The sequence below is a fragment of the Heterodontus francisci genome, chromosome 3 (genome assembly GCF_036365525.1).
Source record: "Heterodontus francisci isolate sHetFra1 chromosome 3, sHetFra1.hap1, whole genome shotgun sequence".
Taxonomy (NCBI): Eukaryota; Metazoa; Chordata; class Chondrichthyes; order Heterodontiformes; family Heterodontidae; genus Heterodontus; species Heterodontus francisci.
Genome location: NC_090373.1, coordinates 132,287,772 through 132,310,597, shown reverse-complemented (window position 1 = coordinate 132,310,597; position 22,826 = coordinate 132,287,772).

Here is a 22,826-nt window from a genome sequence, read left to right as displayed (position 1 = left end):
CCAGCTTGCCCAACTGTGTAGTGCACCTGGATGATTTGTTAGTGTACAGTGAGATCTGGAGAGACCACCTAGACCAATTAGAAGCACTTTTCCAAAGGTTACAGTCAGTTGACCTAGTGGTAAACCTTACAAAAAGTGAACTGGCTAAAGCTCAAGTAACCTACCTAAGCCAAGTTGTAGGTTAGGGGTGAGTGCTGCCCAGAGCAATAAAAGTACAGACGCTGATGGATTTTCCCATCTCCACGACCAAACAGGAAACAATGCGATTTTTGGGGATGTATGGGTTTTACTGCAAGTTTGTCCCAAACTTCAGCACTACAGCTGCCCCACTGACCAACTTACTGCAGAAAGAGCAAAGGTAGTGTGGTCAGGGAGGTGCCAAACAGCTTCCGAGAAGCTAAAAGCCATTTTAACCAATGAACTGGTGCTTGCAGCTCTGAATTTTAATAAACCATTTAAAGTGGCAGTTGATGCTAGTGACCTAGGGGTAGGTGTTATTCTGCTCCAAGATGATGAGTCAGGCATTGAGAGACCACTTGGGTACTTCCCCAAAAAATTAAACAAACATCAGAAGAGGTATTCCACTGTGGAAAAGGAAGCACTTGCTGCTAGCTCTCCAACACTTTTGAGGTCTATGTCCAAAATGGATAAAGGAAGACTATCATCCATACTGACCATAATCCTTCAACTCTTGTGGAGAAATTCAAAAATCAAAATGCAATGCTTTTTCAATGGAGCCTTCTTTTGCAACCCTACCGCTTAAAAAATTACCCACATTGCAGGGAAAAACAACGTGATAGCAGATGCATTGTCCAGAGTCTACCTCGACGCAGAATCATCCCAAATGTAAATTAAACCAGAGCATAGCTATGGCAGTGTGAGTTTGAGAATAAATGTGTGTGTATAGTTTCTTTTTTACCTCTGACCTTTATATTGAAATGCTCCTGTCGTCACATTTCATTCCGAGTGATGTGGAGGAGTCATGAATGTGTTCTGCTGAATGACAATTTTTAATTCATCGGTTGGAAACAAAAATTCGACTTTTAAAATGAAAGCATCTAAGATGGCCATCGCAATTTGCATTGAAATACCTCACATTCCAAGATATTGAGGTAGAGATGCATGTCTGAATAGCCCTCATCCAGAACAATGGCTTGAGCTCTTTGAATGAGCTACCTGGTATTTCCTTCATTAGCAAGACATTCAAAGCCATCTTGGAACACTAACTCTAGTGCAGACGAACCTCCGAGAGTAAACATTGACACAATGAGACCCGAGAGAGATTGGAATTCTTAGACTTGAATCTCATTAAAGTGTAAAAGAGAATAAACTGGGACAATCACGTGACCGTCTATCCATCTGTGTGAAAACTTGGAGTTTCTTTTGGACTAGTTCAGACAGGTTTCTGAGTTTTAACCAGTGCAGGACCTGTGATGAAACATAGGTATAATAGGCTTAATTCGATAGAATTTAGATATAATTAATACATTATACCTTTTAGAATTAAAGATTGAATAAATGGTCAGTTTTCAAGACTCACTGAAATCCCCTTTTAAGGGCAGAATTAAAAAACCATAAACATCCCTGTTACAATAGAACGTGAACCAGAAACACCTTTTAAGTTTAAAAATTCCATTTCAAGGTCTCTGTTACAATGGAATTAGAAGATGAAACACATCAAGACATGCTATATGAGGTCTGTACTGATAACTATAAATTTAATTAGTTGATAGCGTTAATGATTATAGACAGACTGACTTAACAGGATGGTACAAGGTACCATAAAAGGACAATTACAGATGATAAATCACAAAATGGAATGGCACTTACAAAAACAGACGCCAAGTAAACCCAATTACAAACATTTTGACCAGATAAAATCTCTCAGCTTCAAGGGAAGGGAATTCTCGGCAAATAAATTAAGTGACAATGGAAGTACCATAACAAAAGCAGGAAAAACACACACAGAAAGGTAAAACCCACATTTAAAAGATGAGATGATAGATTAGAAACAGTATAAACATGAAGGTTTTGAATTAAAAAAAACAGAAGTATTGAATTCCTCATCAATGCTTCTCAACCTCTGGTAAGAATGGCTGATTGCATTACAAGTGAATTCTGCGCTTAACCGAGAATGTTTTGTCTTGTTAAGCAGGAGGCTTACTCGGGGAATTTAAGGTAACAGTTTACTTTGAATTTTGATGGATATTCTAAGATATTTTGCTGTAACATTGTCAAGGTTGCACTTTTGGATTCTATTTTAGAAATAAGATTATGTTTTACATCTCTTAGTAATCTTTATATTGTAATATACTTAGCCACTTAAATTGTATTGCATGTTCAATTCTTTAATAAATATATAAAAGTTAATAAATCATCTCATGTAATATTCTGTATACAACTACAAGAACCCCCACTCTGTGTTTCCTTAAGTGGGGAGATACTTATTGAGTTTCCCAGACCATTATAATATCTGGGATATTTATGACTTAGCTATAATTATTAAAAGATAGTAATGTTCTCTGGTTTTCTTTCTTTGAGGGAAGACTAGTTCAGTTCTACAGACCCAAACAAGTGTCTGTAGGAATCTGTCTAGTCTGAACTTAATTACAGGAGACTCATAGGGATGTATGCCTGATTTGGATTACTCCCTATAAGGGGTTAAAGTCATAATTCACTTCAGACCCAAGTGGTCTGTATCTCTCTCGCTCTCTCTAGGCAACACTGCAAGTTCAAACGCAGTTTGTGGGATGCAAAACATCCAAGCTTATCATTGCTGCAGTCAGACACTCTATGGAGAAAGCCATCCACATCACTGTCTCCAAGAAAACCTGAACCAGGTGTCCCCCTTTACCAGCAGAAACTTCAAGATCATGAATTCAGCCAGAAGACAACTGAATTACCAAACTCCACAGACTGTGTATTTTTTAAAACTCTAATCCAACTAATCTATCCTTCACTCTGTAACCTATTTGTGCGTGTGAAAGTATTGTGTGTGAAAGTTGGAGCATAGTTTATTATCTTTACTTAGATTGGGTTTTGATTTTTAAGTACAATAAACTAACCCCCTTCTTGTTTAAACCCAAGAAAATCCTTTTATGATCATAGCACATGAAGGGTTAAACACTCACTGAATTGGTAAGCACATTCACTGTTAAAAAGAAATAAACCCTGTTGCGATCAAACAAGAAGAGGGACAAGAGGGCAGTCTTTCGATCCCTTCTCCTCTGATCATAACAAATGGTTAAATTATGCGATAAAAGCAAGAAATGCTGGAAATACTCAGCAGGTTTGGCAGCATCTGTGGAGCAAGAAGCAGAGTTAACGTTTCAGGTCAGTGACCCTTCTTCAGAACTGGCAAATATTAGAAATGTGAAAGGTTATAAGCAAGTAAAGCAGGGGTGAGGCAATAGATAACAAAGGAGAAGGTGTAGATAGGACAAGGTCACAGAATAGCAGACCAGAAGGTCGTGGAGCAAAGGCAAACAATATGTTAATGGTGTGTTGAAAGACAAAGCATTAGTACAGATAGGGTGTTAACGGACTGAAAATTGAACAGCCGCAAGTACAAACATGAAAAAACCAGTGGGTAAGCAAACTGAACAAACTAAGATGAAATAAAATAAAATAAGCACAAAAAAATATAAAAAGAAAAAAGAAAAAATAGCTAAAAATAAAAATAAAATTATGAGGAGAGTTTACACATACTCAAGTCATATTCCCTGGAATTTCGAAGGCTAAGGGAATAATTTGATTGAAGTTTTCAAGATATTAAGGGGAATTGATGATGTAGATAGTGAGAAACTATTTCTGCTGGTTGGGGAATCTAGGATTAAGGGACATAGCCTAAAAAATAGAGACAAGCCTTTCAGGACTGAAATTAGGAAACACTTCTGCATGTAAGGGGTGGTAGAAATTTGGAACTCTCTTCTGCAAATGGCAATTGATGCTGGGTCAATTGTTAATTTTAACTCCAAGACTGATCGATTTCTGCTAACCAAAAATATCAAGCAAGAAGGGGAAAAGGTGGACATATGGAGCTAGGTCACAGATCAGCCATGATCTCACTTTATGATGGAACAGGTTCAAGCGGGTAAGTGCCGACCCCTTTTCCTATATTCCTTTGTTCCTATAAGGAGGCCATTCAGCCCATCATGTCTTGAAAGAGCTATTCAATTGATCCCACGCCCCTGCTCATTCCCCCTAGCCCAACAATTTTTCTTTTCTTTCAAGTATTTATCCAATTTCTTTTTGAAAGTTATTATTGACTGTGCTTCCTCCACATTCTCAGGCAAAGCAAGAGGATGAAGAGGGCAATGCACCATGGCCTCATTCACAGAGGATGCCATTTGTAAACTTTGTTAGGGTAGTTTTTGTGTTGTGGAATGCACACAAACCTGATCTGAGGGATGCAAACAGGGAGTTATGAGAAATATTGGCATAGATTTGGGAGGTGAAAGCATGTTCAAGGATCTGGAGAGGAAACGGAGAATGGAAATTGGTTAGGTAGTTCACAAAAACAGGGGGAATTGAGAGTATGGTGTTTGGATAGTTCTAATGACAACAATTCTGAAACAGAGAGTGACAGTAACGAGAAGATGGAACCATCTACAATGCCAGCTAGCATAGGAGGCAGGAAGGGAAGATGGTGGTCAGTGACTTACTGAGAATGCGGTCAAAGAAGTAAGAGGTGAGTTGCAAGACAATGTGTGCTTGAAGAGAACATGAGGGGAGATGGGGGAGAAAATAGAAAAATATACAGGCTTGGGCTAGGTCCAAAGGTGGGGGCATGACCCTGGAGGAAGGTTTAGCCTGGTGGGCAAGGGGAATGCGAGTGAGCAACAGAGGCAGCTCAATGGATGGTCTCAATCTTAGTGACAAAGAAATCCATGAGTTACTTGCATATATTCGAGGAGGTGGAGGGGGCAGGGGAGAGGGATTGGTTTATCGTTGCTTTCCTGGGTGATCTTGTAATACTGGGTGGTTTTGGCAGAGAAATGTGAGGCTTAATGGTACTTCATATGGCCAGGCCAGATCTGTTGATGGATTTCTAAACCAGACACACCAGATAATTTCCAGATACACTCAAATCTATACCTCTTGGAATTGAGGGAGTGAAGATAGTGGGCTGGATTTTACCAGCCCTCCCAACATCGGGGGTCGTGGCAGGGGGACCTGGAAAATACCTCTGGGAGAGGTCACCACGGGCCTCGATGCTGGGAAGCCCCCGCCCATATTACTGGCAGCGGTGAGGCCTCGGGCTGGCCACCCCATCGCCAAGCGACGGGGACCTAATTAAAATATTTAAATTTGTGTTAATAAAGGAATTAATACTTACCTCATCACAACAGCCATCCCACTCCGATATTCCGGCCAGTAGCCAGTACTCTCGCACTTTCGGATCTCTGTTCGCAGATCCGAGACGGAATACTGGCGGCGAGGGGGGAGGAGTGAAGTTTTCAAAGGCGGGGAGGGGGGGGGGTGAGCAGTAAAAACTAACGTGATTGGTGGAGGGGATGGTGGGAAGGGGTTAAAGTGAAGAAAGTTTGGGGGGAAATGTCGGGACTGGGATTTTACTTTTTTTGAGGTGGGGGGTGGTGGTGAGGGAAATTTATTGATTAGTCATTGAGAGGTGGGAGAGGGGATTGAAAATGCTACTAAGGTTTTACATTTTTTTACTGACCTGTAACTTTAAAAAATGGACCTGAAGGGCTTGAAGCCCTTTAAAAATGGCCATTGCGCGGTGGTGCTGGGCACCACTGCCGGGGATGGAATGCCTGCCCCCTCTGCGTCTTTGGGGGCGGGCGTTCCACCCCCTCCATGTAAATGAGCTGCTGTGCTAAATACCGCAGCGGCTCCGCGAGGCAAATTCCACGCGCGCGCCTCGCCGCTTTTGAAGCTGAAATATCCAGCCCAATGTCTGCGCCAGAGATGAGAAGGAATAAAGACTTGACTGAGGACAAGGATAAAAAAATGTGGAAGTGGGGGGGATAGTTGAGGAAATCGACTACTGCAGCGTTATCATGGCAAATGAGTGTAAGAGGTTCCCGGTCCTGTTAACCCCCTTTACTGACTTTAGGATTTTTATAAAGGACAAATGGCACAGACACAGGGTTGGGCTGAACCACAAACTTGATTATTAAAACCCTCCTAACATCCTGATACAAAGACCTCTAAACTACTTTAAAGGACACCACACGACACCTTGATTGGGTGGTCCGATTAAAATCCCTCCACGATTTAACCTCTGCTCCCACCCAAACATACAAGTCACCATGACTTATAAGATAAATCTTTTACGAAAAACCACAGGCAAAACCCCACGTTTCTGCCCCAAACTCACTCAATCCAAAACATAAACCCTCCCAGGATTTGGTTGTTACGCTTAAAATTGTTTTAAACTCTCAGCCCGTATACTCCTGGGATTTGGCTGAAAACTTACAATCCTCCATGCAGTTGGTCCTTGCGGTGAGAATTTGTAGGCCCATGAGCCAGGCTGACCGTTCCTGACCCTTCTTGACTGCATTGGCAAACCCTTCGATCTTGTCCTTTTTATGATATCTTTATCAAAATATCATAAACACATTTCCTGAAGCCATCCTGCTGGATGGTCAGCGCTTAGCACCTTTTAATCTCTTTTGTCTGTTACCTGCCGGGTCCAGACACATCCACTCAGTGCTGATGTTATTTCCATGACTGAGAACAATGAACTCCACCAAGGTGAGGTATTCCAGGCTCCAGAGCTGATATACATGAAAAGGTTTCTCTCCTGTCTTGGCAGGAGTGAATGCTGTGGTCTAGGGCCGGTTAGTTGTAACAATGGCCTCCCCAGTTACTTAATTGGGTTACATGATGGCAGTTATGCTGTGTCAGTGTTACGATAGTGTCCCAAATTCCCGTTCTTTAACAGTATCAGTTCTGTTGTGATGTTGGAATGTTTGAAATTGATGCCTTGGAATGCAGCCTGCCTCTGTGTTTTGTATTGAGGTTTGGCTTTTATTCACAGTACTAGTGTCCGCGGGGGTTGTATTTCCCCCCATATTTCATCAAGTCCAGTTTTAAAGTTGGGGGTGGGGTGGTGCCAAATGCCAATTAGGCGTTTGAAAATGCAGTTGTAAGTGACTTGGAGGAGAGATATTTCCAGGGGTCGACAAAAAAGCAAATGATTGGAAGCGGTGGGGGATATGGCTGGTAAGATGAAGGAAGTAGTCAGAGGTGGCCTTGCAAGTGGTCAGGACCAGGGAATAGAGTGGGAGGGGTTGGCTGTAAATATGGGTAGGAGAATTTATTTTGTGGAAAAGGGATTTATTGAGGATAGAAGGACAGTGATTTCAGGGAGGGCTGAGATGGAATTTGAAATTACCAAGATTGAGGGATGATCAGTGCAGGGGGTAAGTGAGGAAATAGATTGAAGGGACTGGATTTTCAAAGTGCTTTGGGGGTGAGCGCGGATGCGGGCGTGAATTGATGAATGCAATCCTGGAAGGTGTCTCTGGATCCTGACGCCTCCGGAACACACTACAATTTTTAACGAGAGGGGAGGAGGTAGGGAGACGGGAACCTGCTCACCTCCAATTAATGGCCTCGGGAGGGCCAGAAGGGAGGAGCAAATGGTCCAGTGCACATAACTGATTAGCTTTTTTAAAATTCATTTGTGCAATGTGGGCATCTCTGGCTAGGCCAGCATTTATTGCCCATTCCTAATTGCCCTTGCCAACTGAATAGCCTGCTAGGCCATTTCAGAGAGCATTTTAAGAGTCAACCAAATGATTGTGAATCTGGAATCACATGTAGGCCAGACCAGGTTAGGACAGCAGATTTCCTTCCCTAAAGGACATTAGTGAACCAGATGGGTTTTTACAACAACTGACAATGGTTGCCATCAGAATAGGTTTTTAATTCCAGATTTATTAGTTGAACTCAAATTTCCCCATCTACTGTGGTGGGATTTGAACCCACATCCCCAGAGCAATAGCCTAGGCTCTGGATTACTAGTCCAGTGACATTACCACTACGCCACTGCCTCCTCCCAATCTTATGAGCAATGTAATTGGACATTGATTGATGTTGATAATTATTCAATGAAATGGACAAAAAGTGTGATTGAAGCATGTAATTTCATCCGCCTTCCTGTTGACCGTTTGTCCGCTTGTTTGCACTGTAATGCTGCTGGCCCTCTGATCTGCCTGCTGCATTCTGCAAGGCAATGGCAAGCACTGTCATGGCTGCCATTTATCTTTCAACATTGCAGTGTAGAGCTGCTTCCCACCTCCATGCCAGTCCTGGCCCTGCTGTTTGTGCAGCATGCTCACCCCTGGCCCAATTAGATCATTTGCATTTGAATGTGGCATCGAATCAGGTGGTGTCAGGACCCGGAAATTATCTGGGCATCGGGGATCTGACCCCAGATTGAAAATCCAGCCCCAGATATCTGTCCCTTTAAAAGTATAAGATGCAATTACTCTGTATTTTTAAAGTGATTGGAGGGTTCATGTCCAGGGCCAGGTTGCAGACTAAAACACAGGACTTGATTGACTGACAGATCAGTTAACAAGGTGGACAGAGGCAGTTAAAATAGACAGCATTTTAGGATTACTTTACATCTAGAAGAAGAGTGCAATGCAGGGGATTATTCTCATTGTAAGCATTTTTTTTTTTAAAGTTTAATTTTCCTACACTTATACCTAACCTGAAGCTATTCGATTGTTTTCGGTGAGTTTTAACTTTTGTCGATGGTGTGTTGCAGTTCTTGAGAAAATGGAAATCAAGGCTGAGAATCGATCATGTGAAAAGAATGACCCAATCAGGTGTAATTGAATGAATTTTGCCTATGTAGAATATACTTGTGCTGATTATATAAATTTGACTGCAAATAACAGAAGTTGACTGAAGGTGTGCCTGCAAGGTCTGACAGGAGCCATTAGTTCCGCTTAAGGGAAATGCAGGCTTCGTGCAAGACTTTTAATATGTTAGAGATAACAATGGGAAGCTTTTCTGTTCCATTTGAGGATATTTTCTATGATGTAAGGGATGCTTCTGCAATCTGGCCTTCCCAGTAGGGAGTTATACCTGAAGGAGTGCAGCCAGTGATTTTCCATCCATTGTGCCCATGATTTCTGTGAGCATCACTACACATTAGGAGATCGCAAGTTCACCACCATAAAGTAGGTGCACTAAGTTTAATTGGCAGGATTTTCCTCTCATTTCCAAATTAACTGGATGTAAGAAATCAAAGTTCCGCTCTGCCAGAAATGTGCCAGATTTATGTGGCGATGCATTGTTCACTGTGTGGCACCAGCAGTGTTGGAAATGTCTATCTCATATGGGCAAGTGCTTCATTTTAATGTCAAACCTGTACACCAGTTTGATGCTGGAAATCTGAAATAAAAGCAGAAAATGCTGGAAATACTTAGCAGGTCTGGCAGTAGCTGTGGAGAGAGAGGCAGAGTTAACAGTTTTCATAGTTCTGTTGTGCAGGATGGGTGATGTTAAGGATATCAGTTTTAAATGGGGACCAGGGTTTTATTGGCAGCTATAAACAATCAGGAGCTCATTGGAAAGGGCACAGAAATATAAATTTAAGTGTACTTTTGACATTTCTTAACCTGTGTTTCTTACCTTTTTCTACAATTTTTCTCCTCTTGGCATTTAGATTCGCCAGTCTTTTTGTAAATCAATGTAAACTATAATTTTTCACAATGGCACCATTGGCACAGTAAGCATCAGTATTGGATCTGCCGATGAGAATCCTCCTATCTCTCATTCCACTTGATCAGCAGAACCTCTAAGTGAACTCAACAGAATTAACTTTTAGCTCATCAGAAATGTTAGCCTGAGGAATTAAATCCCCAAAAGGAAAAGAAAACATAAACCTTCATTACAGATGAGCTGTTTGTCAATTAAATTAGGAATAGCTGAAGCAACTCTCAAAGGCTCTGATACACCAAAAAAATGGACAAAGAAGGCAACTGTAGATGGAGGGATAAGTACAAAAGTGACAAAATTCTTGGTGTAGCGAGGTACAACTTGGGTGGATCATCCATGGGTCACCAAAAATTTGGGGCAATACCCAGATCTACCAGGTTTCTTCCCATTAGTCTGCTATGTATCAAAAAATGGGAGGAGTCAGCTAGCTTTGGGAACATATTGGTGGGGATATTCAAATTACCTCAGGAATACTTCACCTGATAAGACTGCTGAGAGAAAGTACAGATCATATATTGGATCATCATTACCGGAAAGAAAATGTTGCCCCTTTGCTCCAACAGGAGCAATCAAAAGAATGATGTGACCTAATTTCTTTGATCTTAAAAGTCCCATTGTTAGAGTGCTTCTCCGACTACTACTAGCTCATTATGGTGGGCATCTCTGTAAAATCTGAAACATATAAGATCCTGAGGGGACAAGAAAGGGTGGATGTTAAAAGGATATATATGTTGAATAGAGCAGGGAGGTTAGGCTGGAACTGCATAAATCATTAGTTAGGCCACAACTTGAGTACTCTGTGCAGTCTGGTCACCTGATTACAGAAAGGATGTAATTGCACTGGAGAGCGTACAAAAGAGATTTACGAGGATGTTGCCAGGACTGGAAAAATACAGCTATGAGGAAAGATTGGATAGGCTGGAGTTGTTCTCCTTGGAACAGAGGAGACTGAGGAGAGATTTGATTGAGATGTACAGAATAGTGAGGAGCCCGGATAGAGTGGATAGGAAGGGCCTATTTACCTTAGCACAGAGATCAGTGACAAGGGGGCATAGATTTAAAGTGATTGGTAGAAAGATTAGAAGGGCGATGAGGAAAGGTTTTGTTCACCCAGAGGGTAATGGGTGTCTGGAACTCACTGCCGGTAAGGGTAGGAGAGGCAGAAACCCTCAACTCATTTAAAAGGTGTCTGGATATGCACTTCAAGTGCTGTAACCTGCTGGGCTATGGACCAAATGCTGCAAAGTGGGATTAGGCTAGGTGGCTCGTTTTTCACCACGGAGCTCACCAGACTCTATTCTGATGAAGCCATATGCTCAAATGCTTGCGATATGGCAGGCACATGACCTACATGGACTCCTCCATGGCACACGCAAAGCCATGCATGACCTCCGGCATATTTTCCATATGGCTTTGCTGCACATCCAGCAGACTTGTCATAGCAACCAACAGAGGATCATCATGAGTGTGGGGCTGAGCAGGGACCTGTTCCCCAGCAGTCCTCCGATTGTCAGGGGACCCGGCTGGCACATACTCCCTCAGTTGCTTGGACTTGTCTGTGTTGTGTACAGCAGTTTGTGACCCAGGTTCTAATCCTTAAACCCCCCCCCCCCCTGCAGACCATGTGGATGTATCTGTGCTGGTGGAGGTGGAAGAAGAGGCAGGTGACAGTGCAGCCTCTGAACATTGGCTTCTTCTTCCTCCCCAGAGGAGGATTCATGAGCCACACGGTATTCTGCTATTTGAGTGTGGGCACCTCCAGTGGAGACACAAACAGAGGCACTTTAACCATGTGCTTCATGAGTTCACACAATTTCCTTTAGTTTCCACACGTGGCTGCAAGAGCAGAGATGACACTTCATCCTTGCACTTTGTGGATCCTGCCTTGCCATCTCCAATCGCCCTGCCTCCCTCCTCTCTCGCGATCTCAGAGGCTTCCTCCTTAGCCATGGTCAGCAGCCTGATGTCAGGGACCCCACTTCCTGTCTTAGCATGCTAACTCTAGTCACGGCTTTGTTTATCCTGCTGCAGACAGTGCAGATTTAATGATATGGCAAATGATGTATCACAACCATTTCACCCAAGCATCAACATCACTCATTCTGCATTGGCTTTCACACAAAACATCCAATCACATAAAAAATGTCAATCTTCATTATTTAGTAGATGGCACCAAGGCTGCTCATGCATTCCTCGCACATCCTCTGCCTTAAAGACACGGAGCCATGGAAGGATTAATGGAGCAGACTCGCCAGGACCACTTACTCTCACTGATGTGAGAAAGTTATTGATGCACTTATGGCACTGTACTCATGTTCTAAGAGTTACCCCACAGTTCGAGACCTCCTCTACTGCCTCCATCCAGGCTGCCTTGGTGAGACAGGAGGGTCTTTGCACTCCATCTGCAGGGAAGAGAACCTCCCGCCTTTCCCTGACTGCCTGGAGGCGAATCTGTGGGGAGGCGTCGCTGAACTGTGGAGTGGGACACAGCCTGCAGACTAACATTTGATTCACTTTGGCAGTAGGGAAAACAAATGACATGAAGTTGGTAGAAAGTTTCACAAAAAAAAGAGGCAAAAACATTTTAATTTAAGTGAAAGCTTCAGCTAAGTTATTCTGAAGATACTTACATGAAAGGAAGGCTGCTGCTCCTTGAGGCTGCAAGCACAGAATGTTTTATATCTGTCGCGATCACGGTGCTTGGGGCAGTGAGGGCGGGTTCCACCAATGATAAGCCGTCCCTGCCGCATGATCCCATGTGTTCCCCGTGCCCGTCTTCGCATGGCTAATTTAAATACAAAATCGCCTGGGAAACAGGATTTGCGGCAGGAGCGGAGGTTACAACAATTTCTGGCCCCACCGTCGGGAACGTCGCAGAAATCATAAGATTTCCACCAATGGCTTCAGTCTTCCTAATATTTAGTTGGAGAAAATTTCTGCACATCCAGGACAGAGGATCAAGGATAGATTCTTGGTGGACACCAGAGGTGACGGTGCAGGAGCTGGAAGAGAAGACATTGCAGTTGATGCTTTGGCTACATTGGATGGATAAGCTTGGAGTCTTGAAGTTCCTCCGAGGTTAGTGAGAGACTAATTCACGAGTGCCTGTTTGGGAACGACTGTGCATTTGAAACACTTATCTACAACAACAATGACAACTTATATTTGTATAGTGCCTTTCATTTGGTAAAATTTCCCATGGTGCTTCGCAGATGTGTTATCAAACAAAATCTGATACGGAGGCACATAAGGAGAAAATAGGGCCGATGACCAAAAGCTTGGTCAAAGAAGTAGGTTTTAACAAGTGTCTTGAAGGAGGAGGTGGAGAGGTTTAGGGAGGAAATTCCAAAGCTTAGGGCATAGGCAGCTGAAAGAACTGCCATCAATGTTGGGGCAATTAAAACTGGGAATGCTCAAGAGGCCAGAATTAAAGGAACAAAGATATCTTGGAGGGTTGTATGACTGGAGGAGATTACAAAGAAGTCTTGGAGAGATTTGAAAACAAGGGTGAGAATTTGAAAATTGAGTTGCTTATCTGAGAGTCAATGTAGATCAGAAGCATCACAACTGATGATGGGCAGATATACAGCAGTAGTGAAGAATTATCACATTACTCTGAAGGAAATAGAGTTAATATACCAACCTATATCCAGTAAATAAGCATATCAAACCATGCATCACCAGCAATGACGTTAGATTGAATGCTGCAGTGGACTTCATATGTCTGTGAAACATGGTACCAAATGTTCCTTTCTTTGATCAAGGAGTGTGTGTCTCGCATTAGATTGGCCAGTTTGGCAGACTACCAGAGTGAATCTGGATCAGTAAAGTATGTGATTACAAAATAGCCTTAAATCTATGATCTTTACAGCTCTTGGTTATTGTGATGGCCAATCTTGAGCTGTAACAAACAGAAACATGATAAAAACAACTGGAAGATATTTGTTACAGATTGATCAGAATACTATTAAATTACGATACCTGTAACATTTGTAACTGTATCACAGAAACGTGGTTGCTGTGGGAAGATTATCAACCTGAAATTTCCTCAAACGGTGTAACCGATAAGTTATGAGAAAATTTACTCCAAATTTACTGTCAGCAGGTTATGTCAAAATTTTCTGAGAATCTAATTGCCATAAATCAGATCATAAAACCTGGCAAAAACAAGTGGATATCAGTATGAATGATTGGGGTCCAAGGACAGTACTGAACCTATGCCATATTCCTTCCTTAATTCCCTTTTAATCCATGAAAATTAAATTTTCAAGCTATCAAACTATCATTTATGCACATTCGGCACAGCATGCTTAAGAAAATGCAATCGTTGAAGTTATTCAATTCAGCAAATCATACTGATGACTTTAGATGTGTTTAAAGATGCAAAAATACATATTGGGTTTCAGTAAGGAGAAGTTAAAAAAAAAATGCTGGGAAAAAATCAACCTAAAAATCAGAAATATGACTTTGGGTCTTCTGCCTAGAATTTTAGAATGAATTCAGAATTGGTGTAAATTCAGGAAATTTGTGTGAACAACAATTTTGTATGGGGGTGGACCTACATTAATCAGCAGAGGGTGTAAGTCATTTAGTGGTCTCCCTTAACCTTTTGGTCCAATAATTGTGGGCGGCACAGTGGTTAGCACCGCAGCCTCACAGCTCCAGCGACCCGGGTTCAATTCTGGGTACTGCCTGTGCGGAGTTTGCAAGTTCTCCCTGTGTCTGTGTGGGTTTCCTCCGGGTGCTCCGGTTTCCTCCCACAGCCAAAAGACTTGCAGGTTGATAGGTAAATTGGCCATTATAAATTGCCCCGAGTATAGGTAGGTGGTAGGGGAATATATAGGGACAGGTGAGGGTGTGGTAGGAATATGGGATTAGTGTAGGATTAGAATAAATGGGTGGTTAATGGTCGGCACAGACTCGGTGGGCCGAAGGGCCTGTTTCAGTGCTGTATCTCTAAATCTAAAAAATCTAAATCTAAAATTGACATTATGCTGCATGTTGCCGTCATGTGCAACACTTGTGGGCTTCAAGGATTGGAGTGAATAGCCATGAAGAAATCCATAAAATATTAATGACTTTTGATGAGCTATCTTCATAATTGGAGAACTACATGACAAGTGCTGGGTTGTATAGAGAGATGAATCAGTGTAGTTTTCCATCAGAATCTGGGCTTAAGTCCAGCGCAGAAGACAAAATTATCCATGAGACCATAATGATAATTTGTATGAAAATAGATTTTTTTGGTTAGCCTATATCCTCTTCTGAACCCAAAAAAAGGTTAGTTTATGAATATTTTGGATTGTCAAAATTAAAGAGATCTTAAGGAGTTTTTGCAATTACTTGTTTGATTATTGCCAAGTTGATCAGATCCCATTTTGAGCTTCTCTGAATTTTGTTATGCTGCAATGAAAAAGTGACCTAACAAATTATTGGGGATTAAATGGATTAAATATAGTCAGTTTATACGAAAAAAAGACTTGCACTTCTATAAAAGCGCTTTACAGCCAATGAAGTATTTTTGAAGTCCAGTCACTATTGTAATGTAGGAACCATGATGGCCAATTTTCGCACAGCAAGCGCCCACAAACAGCAATGTGATAACAACCAAATAATCTGTTTTCCTGGTGTTGGTTGAGGGATTAAATATTGATTGGGGCACCAGAGATAACTGCCCTTCTCTTCAAAATAGTGTCATGGGATCTTTTATGTCCACTTGAGTAAAGTACTTACCTAGTGATTCGGCAGCTTCTTTTTGAACAGCGGTAGCAGTGAGAGTGCGAGCCAGGGGGCAGCTGGGAAGGTAAGTTTCACTATAAAGTACTTACCTAGCGCTTCGGCAGCTTCGGCAGGGTGGGGATAAAACAAACTGAAAAAGTGACGTAACAGGAAAGCTGTGACCTGTTTGGCTGGTAGGGAATCGATACCGAATTTGAAAATAAAACTGATAAAAATTGATTAAAACACTATTAACTAATTAATAAGTAGAGTAACTAAACCAGAGGGAGGAGATTACTGTATTTAGACAGCATTTAATATTTATTGTAGAAATCTAGCACTAGGGACCACATAGTGAAGTGCATCATAATTTAGTAAGGATTTAATAAGTATTTATTTTATATCAATTAACTAATTAGTGCTAAGAATGTCAGTTAGAGGGGTGAAGTGCTTCACCTGTGAGATGTGGGAAGTCCGTGACGCTTCCAGCGTTCCGGGCGACTACATCTGCAGGAAGTGTACCCAGTTGCAGCTCCTCACAGACCACATGGATCGGTTGGAGCGGCAACTGGATGCACTTAGGAGCATGCAGGTGGCAAAAAGCGTCATAGACAGGAGTTTTAGAGAAGTGTTTACACCCAAAGTGCAGGCAGATAGATGGGTGACCGCTAGAAGGGGCAGGCAGTCAGTGCAGGAATCCCCTGTGGCTATCCCCCTCTCTAACAAGTATCCCGTTTTGGATACTGTTGGGGGGATGGCCTATCAGGGGAAAACAGCAGCAGCCAGAGCAGTGGCACCACGGCTGGCACTGTTGTTCAGCAGGAAGGGACAAAGCGCAGAAGAGCAATAGTTATAGGGGACTCTATAGTCAGGGGCACAGATAGGCGCTTCTGTGGACGTGAAAGAGACTCCAGGATGGTATGTTGCCTCCCTGGTGCCAGGGTCAAGGATGTCTCTGAACGGACAGGGGGCATTCTGAAGGGGGAGGGTGAACAGCCAGAGGTTGTAGTACACATCGGTACCAACGACATAGGCAGGAAGAGTGATAAGGTCCTGCAGGGGGAGTTTAGGGAGTTAGGTAGTAAGTTTAAAAAACAGGACCTCTAGGGTTGTAATCTCTGGATTACTCCCTGTGCCACGTGCCAGTGAGGCTAGAAATAGGAAGATAGTGCAGCTAAACACATGGCTGAGCAGCTGGTGTAGAAGGGAGGGTTTCAGATAGCTGGACCATTGGGCTCTCTTCAGGGACAGATGGGACCTGTACAAGAAGGACAAGAAGGGTTGCATCTGAACTGGAAGGGCACAAATATCCTGGCTGCGAGGTTTGCTAGCGTCACTCGGGAGGGTTTAAACTAGTGTGGCAGGGGGGGTGGGAACCAGAGCAGTAGGAGAGCTAGTGAAGTAAATGAGGAGGACCTAGTAAATAAGGCCAGTAGGACTAAGAAGAAGAGCAGGCAGGGAGATGTTGCTGAGCACAGCGGGACTGGTGGTCTGAAGTGCATTTGTTTCAATGCGAGAAGTATAACAGGTAAGGCAGATGAACTTAGAGCTTGGATTAGTACTTGGAAATATAATGTTGTTGCTATTACAGAGATTTAGTTGAGGGAAGGACAGGATTGGCAGCTAAATGTTCCAGGCTTTAGAAGCTTCAGGCGGGATAGAGGGGGATGTAAAAGGGGTGGGGGAGTTGCATTACTGGTTAAGGAGAATATCACAGCTGTACTGCGGGAGGACACCTAAGAGGGGTCATGCAGCCAGGCAATATGGGTGGAGCTCAGGAATAGGAAGGGTGCAGTCACGAAGTTGGGGGTTTACTACAGGCCTCCCAACAGCCAGCGGGAGGTAGAGGAGCAGATATGTAGACAGATTTTGGAAAGATGTAAAGGTAACAGGGTTGTAGTGGTGGGTGATTTTTAACTTCCCCAATATTGACTGGGACTCACTTAGTGCTAGGGGCTTGGATGGGGCAGAATTTGTGAGGAGCATCCAGGAGGGCTTCTTGAAACAGTATGTAGATAATCTAACTAGGGATGGGGCCATTCTGGACCTGGTATTGGGGAATGAGCCCGGCCAGGTGGTCGAAGTTTCAGTGGGGGTGCATTTCCGGAGCAGTGACCACAATTCCATAAGTTTTAAGGTACTTGCGGATAAGGTTAAGAGTAGTCCTCGGGTGAAGGTGCTAAATTGGGGGAAGGCTAATTATAACAATATTAGGCAGGAATTGAAGACTTTAGATGGGGGGCGGCTGTTTGAGGGTAAATCAACATCTGACATGTGGGAGTCTTTCAAACGTCAGTTGATTAGAATCCAGGACCAGCACGTTCCTGTGAGGAAGAAAGATAAGTTTGGCAAGTTTCGGGAACCTTGGATAGCACGGGATATTGTGAGCCTAGTCAAAAAGAAAAAGGAAGCATTCGTAAGGGCTCGAAGGCGAGGAACAGACGAATCGCTTGAGGAATATAAAGACAGTAGGAAGGAACTTAAGCCATGAGTCAGGAGGGCTAAAAGGGGTCATGAAAAGTCATTGGCAAACAGGATTAAGGAAAATCCCAAGGCTTTTTATACGTATATAAAGAGCAAGAGAGTAACCAGGGAAAGGGTTGGCCCACTCAAGGACAGAGAAGGGAATCTATGTGTGGAGCCAGAGGAAATGGGTAAGGTACTAAATGAGTACTTTGCATCAGTATTCACCAAAGAGAAGGACTTGATGGATGATGAGCCTAGGGAAGGGAGTGTAGATAGTCTCAGTCATCTCATTATCAAAAAGGAGGAGGTGTTGGGTGTCTTGCAAAGCATTAAGGTAGATAAGTCCCCAGGGCCTGATGGGATCTACCCCAGAATACTGAGGGAGGCAAGGGAAGAAATTGCTGGGGCCTTGACAGAAATCTTTGCATCCTCATTGGCTACAGGTGAGGTCCCAGAGGACTGGAGAATAGCCAATGTTGTTCCTTTGTTTAAGAAGGGTGGCAAGAATAATCCAGGAAATTATAGGCCGGTGGGCCTTACGTCAGTGGTAGGGAAACTAGTGGAAAGGATTCTTCGGGACAGGATTTATTCCCATTTGGAAACAAATGAACTTATTAGCGAGAGACAGCATGGTTTTGTGAAGGGGAGGTCGTGTCTTACTAATTTGATTGAGTATTTTGAGGAAGTGACGAAGATGATTGCTGAGGGAAGGGTGGTGGATGTTGTCTATATGGACTTTGGTAAAGCCTTTGACAAGGTCCCACATGGCAGACTGGTGCAAAAGTTGAAGTCACACGGGTTCAGAGGTGAGCTGGCAAGATGGATACAGAACTGGCTCGGTCACAGAAGACAGAGGGTAACAGTGGATGGGTGTTTTTCTGAATGGAGGGATGTGACTAGTGGTCTTCCACAGGGATCAGTGCTGGGACCTTTGCTGTTTGTAGTATATATAAATGATTTGGAGGAAAATGTAGCTGGTCTGATTAGTAAGTTTGCGGACGACACAAAGGTTGGTAGATTTGCGGTTAATGATGAGGATTGTCAGAGGATACAGCAGGATATAGATCGGTTGGAGACTTGGGCGGAGAAATGGCAGATGGTGTTTAATCCGGACAAATGTGAGGTAATGCATTTTGGAAGGTCTAATGCAGGTGGGAGGTGTACAGTAAATGGCAGAACCCTTAGGAGTATTGACAGGCAGAGAGATCTGGGCGTACAGGTCCACAGGTCACTGAAAGTGGCAACGCAGGTAGATAAGGTAGTCAAGAAGACATTCGGCATGCTTGCCTTCATCGGTCGGGGCACAGAGTATAAAAATTGGCAAGTCATGTTGCAGCTGTACAGAACCTTAGTTAGGCCACACTTAGAATATTGCGTGCAATTCTGGTCGCCACACTACCAGAAGGATGTGGAAGCTTTGGAGAGGGTACAAAAGAGGTTTACCAGGATGTTGCCTGGTCTGGAGGGCATTAGCTGTGAGGAGAGGTTGGAAAAACTCAGATTGTTTTCACTGTAACGACGGAGGTGGAGGGGCGACATGATAGAGGTTTACAAAGTTATGAGTGGCATGGACAGAGTGGATAGTCAGAAGCTTTTTCCCAGGGTGGAAGAGTCAGTTACTCAGGGACATAGGTTTAAGGTGCGAGGGGCAAAGTTTAGAGGGGATGTGCGAGGCAAGTTTTTTACACAGAGGGTGGTGAGTGCCTGAAACTTGCTGCCAGGGGAGGTGGTGGAAGCAGATACGATAGCGACGTTTAAGAGACATCTTGACAAATATATAAATAGGAAGGGAATAGAGGGATATGGGCCCCGGAAGTGCAGAAGGTGTTAGTTTCGATCGGCGCAGGCTTGGAGGGTCGAATGGCCTGTTCCTGTGCTGTACTGTTCTTTCTTCTTTGTTCTTGAGAGCATCTAATAAGTCAAAAATTAAAATGAAACATTTGTTCTAGTAGTAACCACTCAGGTTGGTGTCCTAGGCCCAATCATCTTCAGCTTCATCAATAACCTTCCCGAAACGTAAGGTCAAAAGTGGAAATGTTCTCTGATGATTGCAGTGTTCAGTACCTATCATAACATCTCAGATACCGAAGCAGTCTCTGTTCAGTTGCAGCGAGACCTGGAAAACATTCAAACTTGGTTTGATAAGTGGAAAGAAAACATTTGGGCCACACAAATGCCAGGAAATGACCATCTCCAACAAAAGAGAAGCTCAGCATCTCCCCTTGACTAATCTTGGTGAATCCTCCACCATCAACATCCTGGTTGTCACCATTGACCAGAAACTGAACTGGACCAGTCATATAAATGATGTGGCTACAGGAGCAAGTCAGAGGTTGGGAATTCTATGGCAAGTAACTCACCTCCTGACTCCCCAAAGCCTGTCCACCATCTACAAGGTACGAGTCAGGAGTATCATGGAATACTCTTCACTTGACTGGATGAGTGCAACTCCAACAACACTCAAGAAGCTCAATACCATCCAGGATGGTATTGATGAAATGATGAAATGATGTTCACAAGCAACCAAATCTTTGGCATTGAGCTCTATGTTTTCAAACAGCAAGATCAGAAGGGAAACCTGGACAGTTGGTAAATAAAAAATGTAAAAAAGGTGGAGAAAGTCACAAAGAGGAAACTATAAATAAGCATTACTGTAAAGGCATAGCATGTTACTAAGAAATTCTTCCAGTATTCTGACACTGAGAACTTCATCATTGAGATATTTTAAGGATGCAGACAGGGTTAAAATTAAAGGTGCACTAAAAATAGTAAACATGCTTAATGATGACTGTCTGGAAGACATTATTAGTATGTCACCAATTACAGGAGGTTCTACAAATAAACTTAATTATTTGATATTCCTTCCATGAACATTCTACACAGGCTTAAGGAGCTCAATACATCCCCAGAGATGGTTGCTCTGCACCTGAAGGTGCTACAGAAGGCTCGGGATAAAATCTATAAAATGCTGACACCTATCATGAAGAAATTAATAATTATAGTCAATGTTCCACTGTTTATAAACAAGGAAAGTATATATCAGGAAAGGCAATAAAACAAGCCCAGTTATCAATGGAAAATCATGAACAACAGAGTTGATAAATATCTAATTGAAAATAAGTGGAAGCTCCACAGTTTCAAAAGGGGGAAGATCCTATCAAAATCCTTGAGTTCTTAGAGGAAGCAATGTCCCAATAACAACAACAACTTCTATTTTTATAGTGCCTTTAACGTAATAAAATGTCCCAAGGTGCTTCACAGGAGCATTATAAAGCAAAATTGGACATCGAGTCACATAAGGCGATATTGGGGCAGATGACCATAAGCTTGGTCAAAGAGGCAGGCTTTAAGGAGGAAAGGGTAGTAGAGAAGTGGAGAGGTTCAGGGAGGGAATTCTAATGCTTAGCGCCTAAGCAGCTGAAGGCATGGCCATCAATGGTGCAGCAATTAAAATTGTCGATGTTCAAGAGACCAGAAATAGATGAGCACAGATATCTTGGAAGATTGTGTAATAGTAAATATCAGTAATTATCATATAGTATATCTAGACTTCTAGAAAGTTCCGCATGAAAGGCCAATGCACAATCTTATGGTAATGTGTAAGTTACATAGAATTTTGAGTTGAATAGGAGTTAGCTGGAAGATAAGAAGCAGTGTATACTAGCTGGTGGAATAGCATCAGGCTGGGAACATGGACTGAGTGCAGTGTTCCAGGGATTTCTGTTGGGATCTTACAGATTATAATTTATGGAAATAACCTGGACTCAAAAATGCAGCGCGAGGTGATCAAATGGACTATTGATATTAAACTGGGAGAGCGGAAGCAGTAAAATTTTATGAAGCAACTAAAAAATTAAAGAAGGATACAGACATTATTTGCAATACTTGAAACTGCAAAATAGTTAAGTATCAGGCCTTGCATTGGAAGAAAAAGCATAGGACATATTGAATAATTGGTGTGGAATTAGTTAGGGAAGACACTGAAAGAAATCTGGGAATGATAATAGATACAAATCTGACCACCACAATCCTGCCCCAACAAATGGCCATCAAACTTTTCCACCAACAAGATCAGCAGTCAGTATTGTTGTCTACCAGAGCCTAACCCGACCTCCCCAAAAACTACCATTATTTAGCTGGTACACAGCATTATCCCTGAGGTAGATATTGCATCAATAAGGGCATTTCAGATTTTCTGACTGAAGCTTGCCAAAGCTTTTCCCACACAATGATTTTTGGTGTTTCTCTAGAACATCTCTGAAGATTTCTCCTGAAATGTACTTCATTGGCTGTAATGTGCTTTGGAATGTCCTGAGGTCATGAAAGATGCTATGTAAATACATGTCTTTCTTTTATGTTTTGTGAGTACTTGAGCAACTAAGTTTCTGGAGTGGAGAAATTAATTTCATAATCGGAATCCCTCCATCCCTGTACTATAATGAGGAGGATAATGAAGGTATAGAAAATCTGGAATGAATACTCTTAATCACCAAAAGACACCTGCACCTATTTATTAAAAAAAGGATCATTAAGACACTGGCTTTCAGGTATCCAGTTTTGGACTGGAAGGCATTGGACATCGTGTCTGAATTCAAACTGTTCCAACAGCGAATGGAATTGTGTTCTTGGATCAAGAAGTGAGAGAAAGAAGCAACCAAAATTAAGATCGCACTGGGCAACGACAGCTTGCAATCGATCAATAGATCAGGATTGTCAGCTGAGGATCAGAAGGACCCTAGCAAGCTATGGACATTTCTGGAGCAGCAACTGAAGGTAAAGTTAAATTTCCCAGTCCATAGGCTTGAGCTTATGACCTACTGGCAAAGGCAAGATGAGTCCATTGACTAGTTTGTTGCAAGATGCCGAGACCAGGTTCAATATCGTGACTTCACAGATATTGAATTGTTGTAACGGGTTATACAGCTAGTAATCACGTC